This window comes from Siphateles boraxobius, unplaced genomic scaffold (assembly GCF_051911475.1).
Source record: "Siphateles boraxobius isolate OS27281-9 unplaced genomic scaffold, OSU_SipBor_1 6, whole genome shotgun sequence".
NCBI classification, from domain to species: Eukaryota; Metazoa; Chordata; class Actinopteri; order Cypriniformes; family Leuciscidae; genus Siphateles; species Siphateles boraxobius.
In genome coordinates this window covers 2228673-2247792 of record NW_027509186.1, presented here as the reverse complement: position 1 = coordinate 2247792, position 19120 = coordinate 2228673, and the positions used below count along the sequence as shown (strand labels likewise).

General features: G+C 41.0%; 10 non-coding genes across 10 annotated transcripts; 3 read left to right on the top strand and 7 right to left on the bottom strand.

Annotated features, from left to right (window-relative positions):
* Positions 1 to 1578: 1578 nt before the first annotated feature.
* On the bottom strand, positions 1579 to 1650 carry trnag-ucc (transfer RNA glycine (anticodon UCC)). Its single transcript has one exon. It is a non-coding gene; the product is annotated as a tRNA-Gly (tRNA).
* A 1554-nt stretch (positions 1651 to 3204) lies between these two features.
* Positions 3205 to 3276, top strand: trnad-guc (transfer RNA aspartic acid (anticodon GUC)). Its single transcript has one exon. It is a non-coding gene; the product is annotated as a tRNA-Asp (tRNA).
* Positions 3277 to 3502: 226 nt separating this feature from the next.
* On the bottom strand, positions 3503 to 3574 carry trnag-ucc (transfer RNA glycine (anticodon UCC)). Its single transcript has one exon. It is a non-coding gene; the product is annotated as a tRNA-Gly (tRNA).
* Positions 3575 to 3914: 340 nt separating this feature from the next.
* trnad-guc (transfer RNA aspartic acid (anticodon GUC)) lies at positions 3915 to 3986 on the top strand. Its single transcript has one exon. It is a non-coding gene; the product is annotated as a tRNA-Asp (tRNA).
* Positions 3987 to 4213: 227 nt separating this feature from the next.
* On the bottom strand, positions 4214 to 4285 carry trnag-ucc (transfer RNA glycine (anticodon UCC)). Its single transcript has one exon. It is a non-coding gene; the product is annotated as a tRNA-Gly (tRNA).
* Positions 4286 to 7255: 2970 nt separating this feature from the next.
* Positions 7256 to 7327, top strand: trnad-guc (transfer RNA aspartic acid (anticodon GUC)). The gene has a single exon. It is a non-coding gene; the product is annotated as a tRNA-Asp (tRNA).
* Positions 7328 to 7552: 225 nt separating this feature from the next.
* Positions 7553 to 7624, bottom strand: trnag-ucc (transfer RNA glycine (anticodon UCC)). Its single transcript has one exon. It is a non-coding gene; the product is annotated as a tRNA-Gly (tRNA).
* Positions 7625 to 8259: 635 nt separating this feature from the next.
* trnag-ucc (transfer RNA glycine (anticodon UCC)) lies at positions 8260 to 8331 on the bottom strand. Its single transcript has one exon. It is a non-coding gene; the product is annotated as a tRNA-Gly (tRNA).
* Positions 8332 to 8968: 637 nt separating this feature from the next.
* On the bottom strand, positions 8969 to 9040 carry trnag-ucc (transfer RNA glycine (anticodon UCC)). Its single transcript has one exon. It is a non-coding gene; the product is annotated as a tRNA-Gly (tRNA).
* A 635-nt stretch (positions 9041 to 9675) lies between these two features.
* Positions 9676 to 9747, bottom strand: trnag-ucc (transfer RNA glycine (anticodon UCC)). The gene has a single exon. It is a non-coding gene; the product is annotated as a tRNA-Gly (tRNA).
* Between the last annotated feature and the right edge of the window lie 9373 nt (positions 9748 to 19120).

Sequence of the window (19120 nt, the reverse complement as noted above, 5' to 3'; positions counted from 1 at the left end):
AATCGAACACATACAGCAAGAATGGACAGACCCAGGAATCGAACCCATAGCAAGAATGCTCGTAATCAAGGTCTTTAATTTACAAATGTGATGCGTTGGCCGGGAATCGAACCCCGGTCAACTGCTTGGAAGGCAGCTATGCTCCCCACTATACCACCAACGCAAGACTGTTGGATGTAGACTGGAAGCCCTGTTATGGGGTCAGCAATAATTTTTGCAATACTTTAGCAGCTGGCAGGTGCAGATGAACTGAAACTCTCTTTGTTTGGACCTGGCACTTAAAAAAATTGCATGAACTTATTGACCTGACCTACCAGGCACCGTATTAAAAAACAAGGTATCTAATTTAATAATGTAACACATTTTATACAGACACTTCATATTTAAACGGTATTAGATTATTTTTTGCATTCACTGGCTTCTGTGAAACGTTGAGCTAAAATGACGCATGACGCCGTTCCTGCAAGCCGTGCTGATCGGATACAACTACCTGTCTCTGCAACTCCTTGTTAGTATAGTGGAAAGCATCTCCGCCTGTCACGCGGAGACTGGGGTTCGATTCCCCGACGGGGAGATTCAGTCCTTTACTGCTGCCAAAAGACCTTAACAAATGTTTTGCTCCAGCAAACAAGTTACAGGGAAGTTGGCAAGGGGCCCGGACGACTGTTTTAAAGACAGCTTGAGAAAAATGCAATGCGTTGGCCGGGAATCGAACCCATACAGGAAGAATGGACAGACCCAGGAATCGAACCCATAGCAAGAATGCTCGTAATCAAGGTCTTTAATTTACAAATGTGATGCGTTGGCCGGGAATCGAACCCGGTCACCTGCTTGGAAGGCAGCTATGCTCACCACAATACCACCAACGCAGGCCTTTGAACGTAGACTGGAAGCCCGGTTGTGCAGTCAGCAAGAATTTTCGCAATACATTAGCAGCTGGCAGGTGGAGATGAACTGAAACTCTCTTTGTTTGGACCTGGCACTTAAAAAAATGGCATGAACTTATTGACCAGACCTACCAGGCACCATATTAAAAAACAAGGTATCTAATTTAATAATGTAACACGTTTTATACAGACACTTCATATTTAAACGGTATTAGATTATTTTTTGCAATCACTGGCTTATATGAAGCGTTGAGCTAAAATGACGCATGAAGCCGTTCCTGGAAGCCGCGCTGATCGGTTACAACTACCTGTCTCTGCAACTCCTTGTTAGTATAGTGGCAAGTATCTCCGCCTGTCACGCGGAGACTGGGGTTCGATTCCCCGATGGGGAGATCCAGTCCTTTACTGCTGCCAAAAGACCTTAACAAAAGTTTTGCTCCAGCAAACAAGTTACAGGAGAAGTTGGCAAGGGGCCCCGGACGACTGTTTTAAAGACAGCTTGAGAAAAATGCAATGCGTTGGCCGGGAATCGAACCCATACAGCAAGAATGGACAGACCCAGGAATCGAACCCATAGCAAGAATTAATGCGTTGGCCGGGAATCGAACGCATACAGCAAGAATGGGCAGACCCAGGAATCGAACCCATAGCAAGAATGCTCGTAATCAAGGTCTTTAATTTACAAATATGATGCGTTGGCCGGGAATCGAACCCGGGTCAACTGCTTGGAAGGCAGCTATGCTCACCACTATACCACCAACACAAGACTGTTGGATGTAGACTGGAAGCCCTGTTCTGCGGTCAGCAAGAATGTTCGCAATATATTAGCAGCTGGCAGGTGCAGATGAATTGAAACTCTCTTTGTTTGGACCTGGCACTTAAAAAAATTGCATGAACTTATTGACCTGACCTACCAGGCACCATATTAAAAAAAGGGTCTCTAATTTAATAATGTAACACGTTTTATACAGACACTTCATATTTAAACGGTATTAGATTATTTTTTGGATTCACTGGCTTCTGTGAAGCGTTGAGCTAAAATGACGCATGACGCCGTTCCTGGAAGCCGCGCTGATCGGATACAACTACCTGTCTCTGCAACTCCTTGTTAGTATAGTGGAATGTATCTCCGCCTGTCACGCGGAGACTGGGGTTCGATTCCCTGATGGGGAGATTCAGTCCTTTACTGCTGCCAAAAGACCTTAACAAATGTTTTGCTCCAGCAAACAAGTTACAGGGAAGTTGGCAAGGGGCCCGGACGACTGTTTTAAAGACAGCATGAGAAAAATGCAATGCGTTGGCCGGGAATCGAACCCATACAGCAAGAATGGACAGACCCAGGAATCGAACCCATATTAAGAATGCTCGTAATCAAGGTCTTTAATTTACAAATGTGATGCATTGGCCGGGAATCAAACCCGGTCACCTGCTTGGAAGGCAGCTATGCTCACCACTATACCACCAACGCAGGCCTTTGAACGTAGACTGGAAGCCCGGTTGTGCGGTCAGCAAGAATTTTCGCAATACATTAGCAGCTGGCAGGTGCAGATGAACTGAAACTCTCTTTGTTTGGACCTGGCACTTAAAAAAATTGCATGAACTTATTGACCTGACCTACCAGGCACTGTAGTGATCTTTTTCTTTGTAGAAAAGTTAAAAGCTCAGACCAGGAGACAGTGGAAGTTTTCCAAGCAGAAGTTCTTTATTGTTTGTCGGTAGCTGCAGTCATTCCAACATCGTCTAACTAAGGGAACTTTACATTGTAGTTTATATACATTTCAAGGGGGAGGGATTACATTGTGAGGAACAAAGCATGTAAATGAGCTGAAACATGAGAACAGAACGGTGCAGGACTTCTCGCACTGAGATAAGAACTCCAAGACAAATGGTCTCAGTAATAAAATAGCAGGTGTTCAAACTTGCTCAGCATGACTCTTCACCCGGTAAAACAATGAGAACAGGAAAAGCCTAGCCTTCTCGTACTGAGATGGGACAGTCAGGAATATCCTGCTGGGAACCCCTACTGTTTGCAGAGATTTCCTGGTCTCATCACTTATAAACTTTCTCAATATAAAATACTATTGTATTGGAAATCTAAATTAAACATTTAAATAAAATTTGTAATCCTACAGCACCATATTTAAAAACAAGGTCTCTAATTTAATAATGTAACACGTTTTATACAGACACTTCATATTTAAACGGTATTAGATTATTTTTTGGATTCACTGGCTTCTGTGAAGCGTTGAGCTAAAATGACGCATGACGCCGTTCCTGGAAGCCGCGCTGATCAGATACAACTACCTGTCTCTGCAACTCCTCGTTAGTATAGTGGAAAGTATCTCCGCCTGTCACGCGGAAGACCGGGGTTCGATTCCCCGACGGGGAGATCCAGTCCTTTACTGCTGCCAAAAGACCTTAACAAATGTTTTGCTCCAGCAAACAAGTTACAGGAGAAGTTGGCAAGGGGCCACCGACGACTGTTTTAAAGACAGCTTGAGAAAAATGCAATGCGTTGGCCGGGAATCGAACGCATACAGCAAGAATGGGCAGACCCAGGAATCGAACCCATAGCAAGAATGCTCGTAATCAAGGTCTTTAATTTACAAATATGATGCGTTGGCCGGGAATCGAACCCGGGTCAACTGCTTGGAAGGCAGCTATGCTCACCACTATACCACCAACACAAGACTGTTGGATGTAGACTGGAAGCCCTGTTCTGCGGTCAGCAAGAATGTTCGCAATATATTAGCAGCTGGCAGGTGCAGATGAATTGAAACTCTCTTTGTTTGGACCTGGCACTTAAAAAAATTGCATGAACTTATTGACCTGACCTACCAGGCACCATATTAAAAAAAAGGGTCTCTAATTTAATAATGTAACACGTTTTATACAGACACTTCATATTTAAACGGTATTAGATTATTTTTTGGATTCACTGGCTTCTGTGAAGCGTTGAGCTAAAATGACGCATGACGCCGTTCCTGGAAGCCGCGCTGATCGGATACAACTACCTGTCTCTGCAACTCCTCGTTAGTATAGTGGAAAGTATCTCCGCCTGTCACGCGGAAGACCGGGGTTCGATTCCCCGACGGGGAGATCCAGTCCTTTACTGCTGCCAAAAGACCTTAACAAATGTTTTGCTCCAGCAAACAAGTTACAGGAGAAGTTGGCAAGGGGCCACCGACGACTGTTTTAAAGACAGCTTGAGAAAAATGCAATGCGTTGGCCGGGAATCGAACGCATACAGCAAGAATGGACAGACCCAGGAATCGAAACCCATAGCAAGAATGTTCGTAATCAAGGTCTTTAATTTACAAATGTGATGCGTTGGCCGGGAATCGAACCCGGGTCAACTGCTTGGAAGGCAGCTATGCTCACCACTATACCTCCAACGCAAGACTGTTGGATGTAGACTGGAAGCCCTGTTCTGCGGTCAGCAATAGTTTTCGCAATACTTTAGCAGCTGGCAGGTGCAGATGAACTGAAACTCTCTTTGTTTGGACCTGGCACTTAAAAAAATTGCATGAACTTATTGACCTGACCTACCAGGCACCATATTAAAAAAAAGGGTCTCTAATTCAATAATGTAACACTTTTTATACAGACACTTCATATTTAAACGGTATTAGATTATTTTTTGGATTCACTGGCTTCTGTGAAGCGTTGAGCTAAAATGACGCATGACGCTGTTCCTGGAAGCCGCGCTGATCGGATACAACTACCTGTTTCTGCAACTCCTTGTTAGTATAGTGGAAAGTATCTCCGCCTGTCACGCGGAGACTGGGGTTCGATTCCCCGACGGGGAGATCCAGTCCTTTACTGCTGCCAAAAGACCTTAACAAATGTTTTGCTCCAGCAAACAAGTTGCAGGAGAATTTGGCAAGGGGCCTCGGACGACTGTTTTAAAGACAGCTTGAGAAAAATGCAATGCGTTGGCCGGGAATCGAACACATACAGCAAGAATGGACAGACCCAGGAATCGAACCCATAGCAAGAATGCTCGTAATCAAGGTCTTTAATTTACAAATGTGATGCGTTGGCCGGGAATCGAACCCCGGTCAACTGCTTGGAAGGCAGCTATGCTCCCCACTATACCACCAACGCAAGACTGTTGGATGTAGACTGGAAGCCCTGTTCTGTGGTCAGCAATAATTTTTGCAATACTTTAGCAGCTGGCAGGTGCAGATGAACTGAAACTCTCTTTGTTTGGACCTGGCACTTAAAAAAATTGCATGAACTTATTGACCTGACCTACCAGGCACCGTATTAAAAAACAAGGTATCTAATTTAATAATGTAACACATTTTATACAGACACTTCATATTTAAACGGTATTAGATTATTTTTTGCATTCACTGGCTTCTGTGAAGCGTTGAGCTAAAATGACGCATGACGCCGTTCCTGCAAGCCGTGCTGATCGGATACAACTACCTGTCTCAGCAACTCCTTGTTAGTATAGTGGAAAGCATCTCCGCCTGTCACGCGGAGACTGGGGTTCGATTCCCCGACGGGGAGATTCAGTCCTTTACTGCTGCCAAAAGACCTTAACAAATGTTTTGCTCCAGCAAACAAGTTACAGGGAAGTTGGCAAGGGGCCCGGACGACTGTTTTAAAGACAGCTTGAGAAAAATGCAATGCGTTGGCCGGGAATCAAACCCATACAGGAAGAATGGACAGACCCAGGAATCGAACCCATAGCAAGAATGCTCGTAATCAAGGTCTTTAATTTACAAATGTGATGCGTTGGCCGGGAATCGAACCCGGTCACCTGCTTGGAAGGCAGCTATGCTCACCACAATACCACCAACGCAGGCCTTTGAACGTAGACTGGAAGCCCGGTTGTGCAGTCAGCAAGAATTTTCGCAATACATTAGCAGCTGGCAGGTGGAGATGAACTGAAACTCTCTTTGTTTGGACCTGGCACTTAAAAAAATGGCATGAACTTATTGACCAGACCTACCAGGCACCATATTAAAAAACAAGGTATCTAATTTAATAATGTAACACGTTTTATACAGACACTTCATATTTAAACGGTATTAGATTATTTTTTGCAATCACTGGCTTATGTGAAGCGTTGAGCTAAAATGACGCATGAAGCCGTTCCTGGAAGCCGCGCTGATCGGTTACAACTACCTGTCTCTGCAACTCCTTGTTAGTATAGTGGCAAGTATCTCCGCCTGTCACGCGGAGACTGGGGTTCGATTCCCCGATGGGGAGATCCAGTCCTTTACTGCTGCCAAAAGACCTTAACAAAAGTTTTGCTCCAGCAAACAAGTTACAGGAGAAGTTGGCAAGGGGCCCCGGACGACTGTTTTAAAGACAGCTTGAGAAAAATGCAATGCGTTGGCCGGGAATCGAACCCATACAGCAAGAATGGACAGACCCAGGAATCGAACCCATAGCAAGAATGCTCGTAATCAAGATCTTTAATTTACAAATGTGATGCGTTGGCCGGGAATCGAACCCGGTCACCTGCTTGGAAGGCAGCTATGCTCACCACAATACCACCAACGCAGGCCTTTGAACGTAGACTGGAAGCCCAGTTGTGCGGTCAGCAAGAATTTTCGCAATACATTATCAGCTGGCAGGTGCAGATGAACTGAAACTCTCTTTGTTTGGACCTGGCACTTAAAAAAATTGCATGAACTTATTGACCTGACCTACCAGGCACTGTAGTGATCTTTTTCTTTGTAGAAAAGTTAGAAGCTCAGACCAGGAGACAGTGGAAGTTTTCCAAACAGAAGTTCTTTATTGCTTGTCGGTAGCTGCAGTCATTCCAACATCGTCTAACTAAGGGAACTTTACATTGTAGTTTATATACATTTCAAGGGGGAGGGATTACATTGTGAGGAACAAAGCATTAAATGAGCTGAAACATGAGAACAGAACGGTGCAGGACTTCTCGCACTGAGATAAGAACTCCAAGACAAATGGTCTCAGTAATAAAATGGCAGGATTTCAAACTTGCTCAGCATGCCTCTTCACCCGGTAAAACAATGAGAACAGGAAAAGCCTAGCCTTCTCGTACTGAGATGGGACAGTCAGGAATATCCTGCTGGGAACCCCTACCGTTTGCAGAGATTTCCTGGTCTCATCACTTATAAACTTTCTCAATATAAAATACTATTGTATTGGAAATCTAAATTAAACATTTAAATAAAATTTGTAATCCTACAGCACCATATTTAAAAACAAGGTCTCTAATTTAATAATGTAACACGTTTTATACAGACACTTCATATTTAAACGGTATTAGATTATTTTTTGGATTCACTGGCTTCTGTGAAGCGTTGAGCTAAAATGACGCATGACGCCGTTCCTGGAAGCCGCGCTGATCGGATACAACTACCTGTCTCTGCAACTCCTCGTTAGTATAATGGAAAGTATCTCCGCCTGTCACGCGGAAGACCGGGGTTCGATTCCCCGACGGGGAGATCCAGTCCTTTACTGCTGCCAAAAGACCTTAACAAATGTTTTGCTCCAGCCAACAAGTTACAGGAGAAGTTGGCAAGGGGCCTCGGACGACTGTTTTAAAGACAGCTTGAGAAAAATGCAATGCGTTGGCCGGGAATCGAACGCATACAGCAAGAATGGACTGCCCAGGAATAGAACCCATAGCAAGAATGCTCGTAATCAAGGTCTTTAATTTACAAATGTGATGCGTTGGCCGGCAATCGAACCCGGGTCAACTGCTTGGAAGGCAGCTACGCTCACCACTATACCACCAACGCAAGACTGTTGGATGTAGACTTGAAGCCCTGTTCTGCGGTCAGCAATAATTTTCGCAATACTTTAGCAGCTGGCAGGTGCAGATGAACTGAAACTCTCTTTGTTTGGACCTGGCACTTAAAAAAATTGCATGAACTTATTGACCTGACCTACCAGGCACCATATTAAAAAAAAGGGTCTCTAATTTAATAATGTAACACTTTTTATACAGACACTTCATATTTAAACGGTATTAGATTATTTTTTGCATTCACTGGCTTCTGTGAAGCGTTGAGCAAAAATGACGCATGACGCCATTCCTGCAAGCCGCGCTGATCGGTTACAACTACCTGTCTCTGCAACACCTTGTTAGTATAGTGGAAAGTATCTCCGCCTGTCATGCAGAGACTGGGGTTCGATTCCCCGACGGGGAGATTCAGTCCTTTACTGCTGCCAAAAGACCTTAACAAAAGTTTTGCTCCAGCAAACAAGTTACAGGGAAGTTGGCAAGGGGCCCTGACGACTGTTTTAAAGACAGCTTGAGAAAAATGCAATGCGTTGGCCGGGAATCGAACCCATACAGCAAGAACGGACTGCCCCAGGAATCGAACCCATAGCAAGAATGCTCGTAATCAAGGTCTTTAATTTACAAATGTGATGCGTTGGCCGGGAATCGAACCCGGGTCAACTGCTTGGAAGGCAGCTATGCTCACCACTATACCACCAACGCAAGACTGTTGGATGTAGACTGGAAGCCCTGTTCTGCGGTCAGCAATAATTTTCGCAATACTTTAGCAGCTGGCAGGTGCAGATGAACTGAAACTCTCTTTGTTTGGACCTGGCACTTAAAAAAATTGCATGAACTTATTGACCTGACCTACCAGGCACCATATTAAAAAAAAGGGTCTCTAATTTAATAATGTAACACTTTTTATACAGACACTTCATATTTAAACGGTATTAGATTATTTTTTGCATTCACTGGCTTCTGTGAAGCGTTGAGCTAAAATGACGCATGACGCTGTTCCTGGAAGCCGCGCTGATCGGATACAACTACCTGTCTCTGCAACTCCTTGTTAGTATAGTGGAAAGTATCTCCGCCTATCACACGGAGACTGGGGTTCGATTCCCCGACGGGGAGATCCAGTCCTTTACTGCTGCCAAAAGACCTTAACAAATGTTTTGCTTCAGCAAACAAGTTGCAGGAGAAGTTGGCAAGGGGCCTCGGACGACTGTTTTAAAGACAGCTTGAGAAAAATGCAATGCGTTGGCCGGGAATCGAACGCATACAGCAAGAATGGACAGACCCAGGAATCGAACCCATAGCAAGAATGCTCGTAATCAAGGTCTTTAATTTACAAATGTGATGCGTTGGCCGGGAATCGAACCCAGGTCAACTGCTTGGAAGGCAGCTATGCTCACCACTATACGACCAACGCAAGACTGTTGGATGTAGACTGGAAGCCCTGTTCTGCGGTCAGCAATAATTTTTGCAATACTTTAGCAGCTGGCAGGTGCAGATGAACTGAAACTCTCTTTGTTTGGACCTGGCACTTAAAAAAATTGCATGTACTTATTGACCTGACCTACCAGGCACCATATTAAAAAACAAGGTCTCTAATTTAATAATGTAACACGTTTTATACAGACACTTCATATTTAAACGGTATTAGATTATTTTTTGCATTCACTGGCTTCTGTGAAGCGTTGAGCTAAAATGACACATGACGCCGTTCCTGCAAGCCGTGCTGATCGGATACAACTACCTGTCTCTGCAACTCCTTGCTAGTATAGTGGAAAGTATCTACGCCTGTCACGCGGAGACTGGGGTTCGATTCCCCGACGGGGAGATTCCGTCCTTTACTGCTGCCAAAAGACCTTAACAAAAGTTTTGCTCCAGCAAACAAGTTACAGGGAAGTTGGCAAGGGGCCCGGACGACTGTTTTAAAGACAGCTTGAGAAAAATGCAATGCGTTGGCCGGGAATCGAACCCATACAGCCAGAATGGACAGACCCAGGAATCGAACCCATAGCAAGAATGCTCGTAATCAAGGTCTTTAATTTACAAATGTGATGCGTTGGCCGGGAATCGAACCCGGGTCAACTGCTTGGAAGGCAGCTATGCTCACCACTATACCACCAACGCAAGACTATTGGATGTAGGCTGGAAGCCGTGGTGTGCGATCAGCAAGAATTTTCGCAATACATTAGCAGCTGGCAGGTGGAGATGAACTGAAACTCTCTTTGTTTTGACCTGGCACTTAAAAAAATTGCATGAAATTATTGACCTGACCTACCAGGCACCATATTAAAAAACAAGGTCTCTAATTTAATAATGTAACACGTTTTATACAGACACTTCATATTTAAACGGTATTAGATTATTTTTTGCAATCACTGGCTTATGTGAAGCGTTGAGCTAAAATGACGCATGAAGCCGTTCCTGGAAGTCGCGCTGATCGGTTACAACTACCTGTCTCTGCAACTCCTTGTTAGTATAGTGGAAAGTATCTCCGCCTGTCACGCGGAGACTGGGGTTCGATTCCCTGACGGGGAGATCCAGTCCTTTACTGCTGCCAAAAGACCTTAACAGGAATCGAACCCATAACAAGAATGCTCATAATCAAGGTCTTTAATTTACAAATGTGATGCGTTGGCCGGGAATCGAACCCGATCACCTGCTTGGAAGGCAGCTATGCTCACCACAATACCACCAACGCAGGCCTTTGAACGTAGACTGGAAGCCCGGTTGTGCGGTCAGCAAGAATTTTCGCAATACATTAGCAGCTGGCAGGTGCAGATGAACTGAAACTCTCTTTGTTTGGACCTGGCACTTAAAAAAATTGCATGAACTTATTGACCTGACCTACCAGGCACTGTAGTGATCTTTTTCTTTGTAGAAAAGTTAGAAGCTCAGACCAGGAGACGGTGGAACTTTACATTGTAGTTTATATACATTTCAAGGGGGAGGGATTACATTGTGAGGAACAAAGCATGTAAATGAGCTGAAACATGAGAACAGAACGGTGCAGGACTTCTCGCACTGAGATAAGAACTCCAAGACAAATGGTCTCAGTAATAAAATAGCAGGTGTTCAAACTTGCTCAGCATGACTCTTCACCCGGTAAAACAATGAGAACAGGAAAAGCCTAGCCTTCTCGCACTGAGATGGGACAGTCAGGAATATCCTGCTGGGAACCCCTACCGTTTGCAGATATTTCCTGGTCTCATCATTTATAAACTTTCTCAATATAAAATACTATTGTATTGGAAATCTAAATTAAACATTTAAATAAAATTTGTAATCCTACATTTCCCCCTTTGAGAGTTCTAAATAACTCTCACAAAATACAAATTTAAACACTTAAACAAACATGCAATTTTAGGGTCCGTGACGTCCCTACGGGTAATAATCTTCAGTCATCTGGTGTAATTTGCTGAAAGATCAAGAATGTCTTGTTGGCCCACCATGTTTGCGCACAAGTGAGTCCTGGAATGTGGGGTAAGGATGGACTAGGATAGGGCCTATGAGGGAAGTCTTAACCCCCGAAGCCTGTTGCGTTGGGTACTTCCCGGGGCTCCTCACTGGTTCCGTGTCCTAACCTATCCCTGTAGGTGGGGGAACAACCTTACAGTGTGTACAATGAGTCAAGGTTTTCCTTCCCTGACACAATACTGCAGCTGCTGTAATCAACATCACTTGATGTGGCCCATGCCACTTTGGTTCTAATGGAGGAAACGTTTTTGTACAGATCAATTATTGATTCAGGAGGCATAATTTTCTTCTGTGCTGCACTACCTGAACAAACTTGTACAGTTGCATAGAAACAAGCCTGTTTAGCTGCCATATCAGCAAGATAATTATCTTTAGCTTCCGTAGTATTAGTTGTGAGATGTACTTTCACTTTGATCACTGCTAATTTCTTTGGAAGTTTCATGGAAAACATTAGATCTTTTACTAATTCAGCATGCTTAATGGGGGATCCAGCAGAAGTTAGAAACTGTCTGGTTTGCCAAATGACACCAAAATCATGAATTACCCCAAAAGCATATCTGGAATCTGTGTAGATATTAGCAACTGATCCTGAAGCTAGCGTGCATGCTCTTGTTGGGGCTACTAGTTCTGCAGCTTGAGCTGAAAAATGATCTGGAAGACGTCCTGAAGCTAACACTTCCGTGATGGACGTTACTGCATAACCTGCTCGTCTGTAGTAATTTCTCCTTCATCCTCTAACAAAACTTCAGTCATAGCAGACATCGTACATGAGGACGGATTCGTGACAGGTGCAAGCTGTAAGACAATATTCGGCATTATTGTGGACACTGCATGATGGCTTTTTTTACGTTTACAGTCTGACCTAACACTATTAATGATGAAAGGCCTGTGCTGTAAAATAACATTTAAGGCTGTGAGTCTACTTTAACCAGTGTTCCCCAAAGGAGAAACTGAGATAGTTACTTTCCTTTTGTTCTATTAAACAAAAACAGAAGTCTTTTATCTCTGTTGTAAGTTAGTAGGGAAATTAAGCACTCACAGCCCAACTGGTTAACAACTAAAACAGCCGCCCAACGAGCTTAATGACGAGGGGAGGGGCTGCTTCAGAGGAGCCAGCAGGCTGAGCAGAAGCTGAGTTACATTGTTAGTTTCTCTAACATTCTTTTTGTTTTTTCTACACTCTTTTCCCCAATGTCCATGTTTACCACAATAATAACAACTGCTGCCCTCTCTCTTAGGACATTTGGGTTTCTGTTGCTTCTCTGCATTAACCTTAAAGGATGCTGCTGCAATTTTCACTCTTGCCTTGACATCAGAGTTTCTTTCCCAAGTAACTAAACTGTCCAAGTTGTTTTGCAGGGTTCTAGTGACCCATGTGACATTTAAGAAATGCAATGCATTTCTATGCTCTGACAAAAGACCATCACACCATGTGCGAGCTAAGGGGCCATTATCATTTAACACCTTCTCTGAAGTGTCCGCTATACCACTGTATGCAGCAGCTGACTGACAAAATATTTCTGTGTACTGACTAACAGTTTCATTCTTCTTCTGTACACAACTAGTTATCTTTGACCAGTCCACTTTTGGTCCAACAATGCTTTTTAACGCTCTCATAACTATCTCTCAAGTCATCTTTTCTAGCATTTTGAAACTCAAAATAGTTTACAGAATTTTCAAAATCACTGAATTCTGACTGTTGCTTTTGTGTTTTCCCGCTTTATTTTCTCTTCAGGTGCTGATTGTAGACACCTGAAGTTTTGCTGTTTTTCTTTTCACTTTATTTTTGTTATAGGTAATTAAGAAGATTAAAATTTAGTTAGGATAGTTTTGTTTATTATTTTTGCTCCCTCCTGAAGCTTTTATTCCCTTTTTTCCCTGTTTTAATGAATTACGCTTCAGTTTTACCTTTGGTTGGCAATATTCTTTCTTGAGCTGGGGCTGGACATGAGAAGTTCCCCATGGTCTCTCTCATTTACATTTTCCCTTAACACCAAAAACAGGAAACTGAGGCTGCAATTCACATCAGCTCAATAAAACCTAAGAATAGAAGATTGGAAAAACGTTGCCTGGTCTGCTAGTCGCAATTTCTCCTGCAACATTTAGATGGGTCTCAGCAAAAACTTGAAAGCATAGATTCATCCTGCCTTGTATCAATGGTTTAGGCTGTGGTGTGAGGGAAACTGGTTTCTTGAACACGAAAATGAGTTCACTAAACTCGAATGGCCCCCAAAGTCACCAGATCTCAATCCAAAAGAGCCCTTTTGGCATGTGCTGAAACGGAAGATTAGCATCTTGGATATGCAGTTGACAAATCAGCAACTGTGTGATGCAATCATGTCAATATGGACCAAAATCTCTGAGGAATGTTTCCAGCATCTTGTTGAATCTATGCAACAAAGGATTAAGTTCTGAAGGAAAAAACATGTCTAATCTAGTACTAGCAAAGTGTACTTATTGAATGGCCAGTGAGAACAACTCCCTGTTGTTTTCTGACTCATATACACTGTATTATCTAATAAAGGCACAACACATATTAAAGTGTTCTAATTTTGTAAGGACAGCACTCACTTTTGCACCACTATGAATGTGGGTGTCTGATCGACGAGTTCCCTGTCTGATGAAGTGAGCCGGAGTCTCTTCCAGGTGGAGCAGAGATCTCTCTGGTCATGCACACAAATAATCATTTCATCATAGAATATTTTTTTTAATCTTTTAGCTAAGGATTATGAGTTTGAGTATGTTTTGAACTTTGATGTTATTCACTATAAATCTTCATAGAAATATATTAATTGAATTTTATAAATACTCACTGTGCTCGTCACACGTGGAGTCTAGATCCATTCTGAGAGCCCGGTTTGATGATTTGGTACAAGGTAAATAAATGGGCCTGTGTAGAAAGTTATAAGATGTAAAGCATTAATTGGCCATACAGAACTCCAAGGCAGTCTGCTTGTTAAGCCATGACATATGGAATACTGTTTTTGGTCCAAGTCTTTACTCCGTTTCAACTGAGAATACCATCTCAACAGCGGTTTATAAGCCTTATTTATTTACTTATAGCAAACATTTAAGATAAAAACAAAACACTCAAAAAAATGATGTGTTGGCTTTACTAAACTTTTTTATGTAAAAAGGTTCCACCGGTTCCACATAACTGGGTTTCGTTAAACAAACATACTTTGTTTAACGAATAACTTCAACATCATGAAAGTCATTTTAAGCGGCCCAATTAAACTCTGAGCTGGGTGTTAAATGAACACTGGAGCAGTGTTAAAGTTAATGAGATAATTAAGTGAATAATTGATTGATGATTGAGCATTATTGAAGACACCTGATGTTAACAAGCAGAATCACTGAAGGAGAAAACCGGAATTTCAGGTCACCAATATGGTTATCAGTGTTTGTTTTAGTTGGGCTCTTGACCCCCACATTATTAACTTTATATTTTGTCTGGCTGCTGTATCTGAGTTACAATAGCCAGATAATCAAATAGAAAATGTGATCTGTAGATGTTGGTTGTGTTTTAACATAATCATTATATCACAATCATTTGACCTGAATCACTGAACTCATACAGAAGCCAAATTCTGAGTTAAGTTTACCTTATGGATTATTGCAGCACTGCCATTGTAGAGCAACTATAAGTTACATGAACAAATTATGTTTGTTTAACGAAACCCAGTAATGTGGAACCGGTGGAACCTTTTTACATAAAAAAGTTTAGTAAAGTCAATACATCATTTTTTTGACTGCAGAATAGGTTTGCAAGCATCTAAATATATATCCAAGGAATGGGTAGTTGAATCTTACCTTGCCATCAAAGATATCGTAATGTTTTCTCTCATCCTAATCAGAGCAATGTCGTAATCATAAAACTCCTTTACATTTTTGTCCTTAAGGCCTCTCAAATTAAACAGTGGATGAAGAATCAACTCCATAGCTTTAACTTCACCAATACCTTTGTAAGAGAATTGAAGCAAAGTATAGTTTGTATAAAAAAGTATAATCAATGTAGTTTAGCGTCTGTGCATGACAGGATACAATCAACATAAATTCACAATTATATATATATTTTTTTTATTTAAACTTTCTTCGATTTGGCTTTGATTTTTTAGCGGACTTATAAGAGATACTCTCTGAGTAGCATGAGTCACCTTGAATTATTCCATAACATTGTTGACTAAAGCAACAATTCTTACCATGGTGAACTGTTATGTCATCAGCACTGGCAAATGATACAGATTCATCTGTATTCACCTTTATAAAGCAGTGTGCAGCTGTCAATACCATGCTCTTAGTCACTTGACTCCCTTTGCATTTTTCAGCTCTCTGGATGGCAAAAAAAGTAAAATATGATCTACCATCTGAAAGCAGTGCTTTTATAGAAGTCTTTATCTCAAGTTTTATTAAATCATTAAACTCTTGATATAAATTTACTAACCCAGCAAACATTGACATGCCAGGGTCTGGTGTAAGTGGTCTTCTCTTGCTCGTCTTGGTCATCTTGCTCTTGTGCCAATCCACACTTAGTCACAACACAATCCAAACACAAACACGGGTATGAAACATAAATGCACACAACTGGTAAAACTAAGAAAAAAAGGCTGTATTTTTTTGAAACCTTGGATCAGGGCTTGCACAACCACACTGCTACACAAAACACACCCACAGGTAAATAATGTATGATGAACTGGCTTGCTTACACTACCTACAGTTGTGGTCAGAATTATTGGCACCCCTGGTGAATATGATCAAATATGGCTGTAAATTTAAATCTGCATTGTTTATCCTTTTGATCTTTCATTTAAAAATCTAACCGTTCATTGTAGGAAAATAATTGAAATCACACTATGAAGTAAATGATTTTCTCCAAAACAAGTTGGCCATCATTTTTGGCAATTTTTAATTGTTGCCAATAAACCTTTTTATTTTATATAACATCCTTGTGCCAAGATAACAGCTCTGAGTTTCCTCCTATAGTCTAGGACCTCCAGCAAAAAATAGGCCCTCAAGATTAAAGATCCAGCAGTATATTTAACCGTGGACATGGGGTACTGTTTATTCCTGTTTTCCCCAAACCCATCTGGTGGCTTTGCTGCCAAAAAGCTCTTTTTTTTACACTGTAAAAAACTGGCAGCTGTGGTTGCCAGTATTTTACCGTAGAAAATATGGTGGCAACCTTTTATGTTTTATGGGGCTTAAATTTACGGGCAAAAAAAAAAACACAATGTAAAAAAAACTGTGAAATTTATGGTAGAAAAACGTCAGGGTTGGTTGCCAGCATTTTACCGTAAAAAAATATGGTAGAATCCTTACTTTGGACGAAAAACAAAACAAAAAAACATCAGCAGGACTTAACTCTCTGATGGTCTTCAAAAAAAAAATCACACTCGTGGTCTTCGGGGTCTATTGGACCCCAGACAACAACATTTAATTTTGTAACCGAACAATATTTTTTTTTTAACAAATATAATTTTACTCGGTTCATTAATGTTTTTACTCAACATTTGTGCAGTTTTTGTAGAATTTATGATTTTTAAAAAATTTCTATAAATAAATAAATAAATATTTAATTAAATAGGATTTTTACAAAAAAAACAGCATTTTATGTTAAATAAACTTTATAAAAGACCCAGATTTCTAACTTTCATTCCTGGGGATACCATGGATAATTTTACAAGGTTTAATGTAAGATTTTTGCCCATTTTTTGGAAAATACAGATTAAAATTTGTAATAAATCACTTTAACCACTAGATGGCTATAGAGCTCCATTATATGCTATTTGCTATTTGAATTACTGAAAGATATAGTTTCTAAAGTTGGATTCAGTTGGATTCATATCTAAATATTATAAAATCACAATTATAACAAAAATAAAATAATTTTTGTCAAAATTTTGCATTTTTTGTACTGAAAAAACACAGCACACACAAAAACAACCACAACAGTGAAGTGCCAAACCTGCAGTCAGGGTTGGAGCAAACACAGGGTGTGTGTGTGTGTATATTTTATTTTTATTTTTATGTGTACAGTGTCACCAATTTATTTTTGAGGTGGTTCTTCATTTTGTATGATTTTATTTGACAAATTATAAGACTTTTTATAGCCTTACAAATGTATTTCTGTGTGTGTGTGTGTGTGTGTGTGTGTGTGTTTGTTTGTGTGTGTGTGTGTGTGTGTGTGTGTGTGTGTGTGTGTGTGTGTGTGTGTGTGTGTGTGTGTGTGTGTGTGTGTGTGTGTGTGTGTGTGTGTGTGTGTGTGTGTGTCTGTGTGTTTGCGCACGCACATTTTCAATGCGTCTAAGTGTTACCAATTTATTTTTTCTGGTGGTTCTGCATTTTAGATAATTTTATTTTACAAATGATAAGAGAACAATTTTTATAGTCTGTATGTATTCCTGTATAAATGTATTCCTCTTTATGTGTGTGTTTGTGTGTGTGTGTACGCCTGTGGTGAGCATGATAATTTTGGATTGTGGATGTTTTTTGCATTGTTGGAAGTGTGCCACTTTATTTCTGTCATTTCTGTCTATGTGTTCTACGTTGTTTCTGATTTTGATGATGTTATTTTGTCTATTTTGATTGCGGGGTCCAATAGACCCCGAAGACCACGAGTGTGACTATTTTTGTCACGCCAACATAAAAACAGATATCATAAAAAAAAAAAAAATTGTTGTAGATCTAGAAAGTGTTGAGAGCCGTAGAAAGTTTCAAACCATTTGGACAAAGAGAACCTTTTTTTTAATTTGAGCAAAAGTCATTTGGGGTCCAATAGACCCCGAAGACCATCATAGGGTTAAATGTGTGGTTAAAAAAAACATCATATGTGGTTCCCAGTACTTTACCAAAAATAATATAGTAGTAACTCTTTAGTTTCCACAGGACAACCCTTATATTTCATTAAATGATAAACGTCATCATTCACTTTCACTAGAGTATTAAAATCTGCTTTATATCTTAATATTATACTGATAACCACCATAATAATGCAGGCTGTAAAAAAAAACACATGATGATTCAAAGTTCATCACCATTTGACACAAGCTGAGGCACATGTTAATATAAAGAAGGTGCAGAGTGTGACACACAAATACAAAACACCATCATGTTGATACACACATGACTCCAAAAAAATGCCATTAATATCCATTAAACAATATATAATGTAATACAAACCCCAAATGTACATAACTAATAACAAAACCCAAGAAGGAACATGATTAATTAAAACCAATAACATCAAATGTGAAGTGTCACGCAAGGGAATTTAGGCAATGTCAATTTAGAGAAACAACAAGAACAGAAAAAAGAGAAGCGACGAGCAGAAACAAAATAACTACTTCAGCCACAGCCTTAGATCAACTGAAGATAACAAACATTAAATCTCTGAAGATCTCAGCAGAGGAGGATTAAACAACTCCACAAACAGTATTACCAGCTTCACTTATTACTAACCAGACTGACTTTATTTCTGTCATACATCTATAGTTCTGTTTGAGAATTAACAGAGGTTTAGATGTTGATGATTTATTTTATTTCAACCCAAGAGAGAGACTAGGGGGCTTTTACACTGGGCTCGTTTGCTGCGGTCCGAAGCCGAGCGCGATTGTTCCCGGCGCCCCCCGCAATGTTGGTCTGGTTTCACACTCAACTTGATTCTATCGAACTCTGGTGCGATTGCGTCACCTTACGTCATTGCAAACGTGCACGGTGCATGATAGAAAACACCACGGGAGGCTGCCAAGATGGCGCTCTTACTATACGTGCTTTGAGGAGCTTCGCAAATTCAAACTAATAATTCGATTTGTAGTGCGGTAAGAAAGACCGTCTATCTTTCTTTTGGTGCATAGGATATTGTTTCTACGAATATAATGATTGAAAATGGGAAAATCTGAAAAAAGAAAGAACAAGAACATGAGCCAAGCCAAAGTTAATCCTGCTAAAGCTACACCGACAAAACAGCAAGTTTCAAACAAACTTTTGAGTGACAATTTGCATGATTACTTCGAGTCAGAGGTGG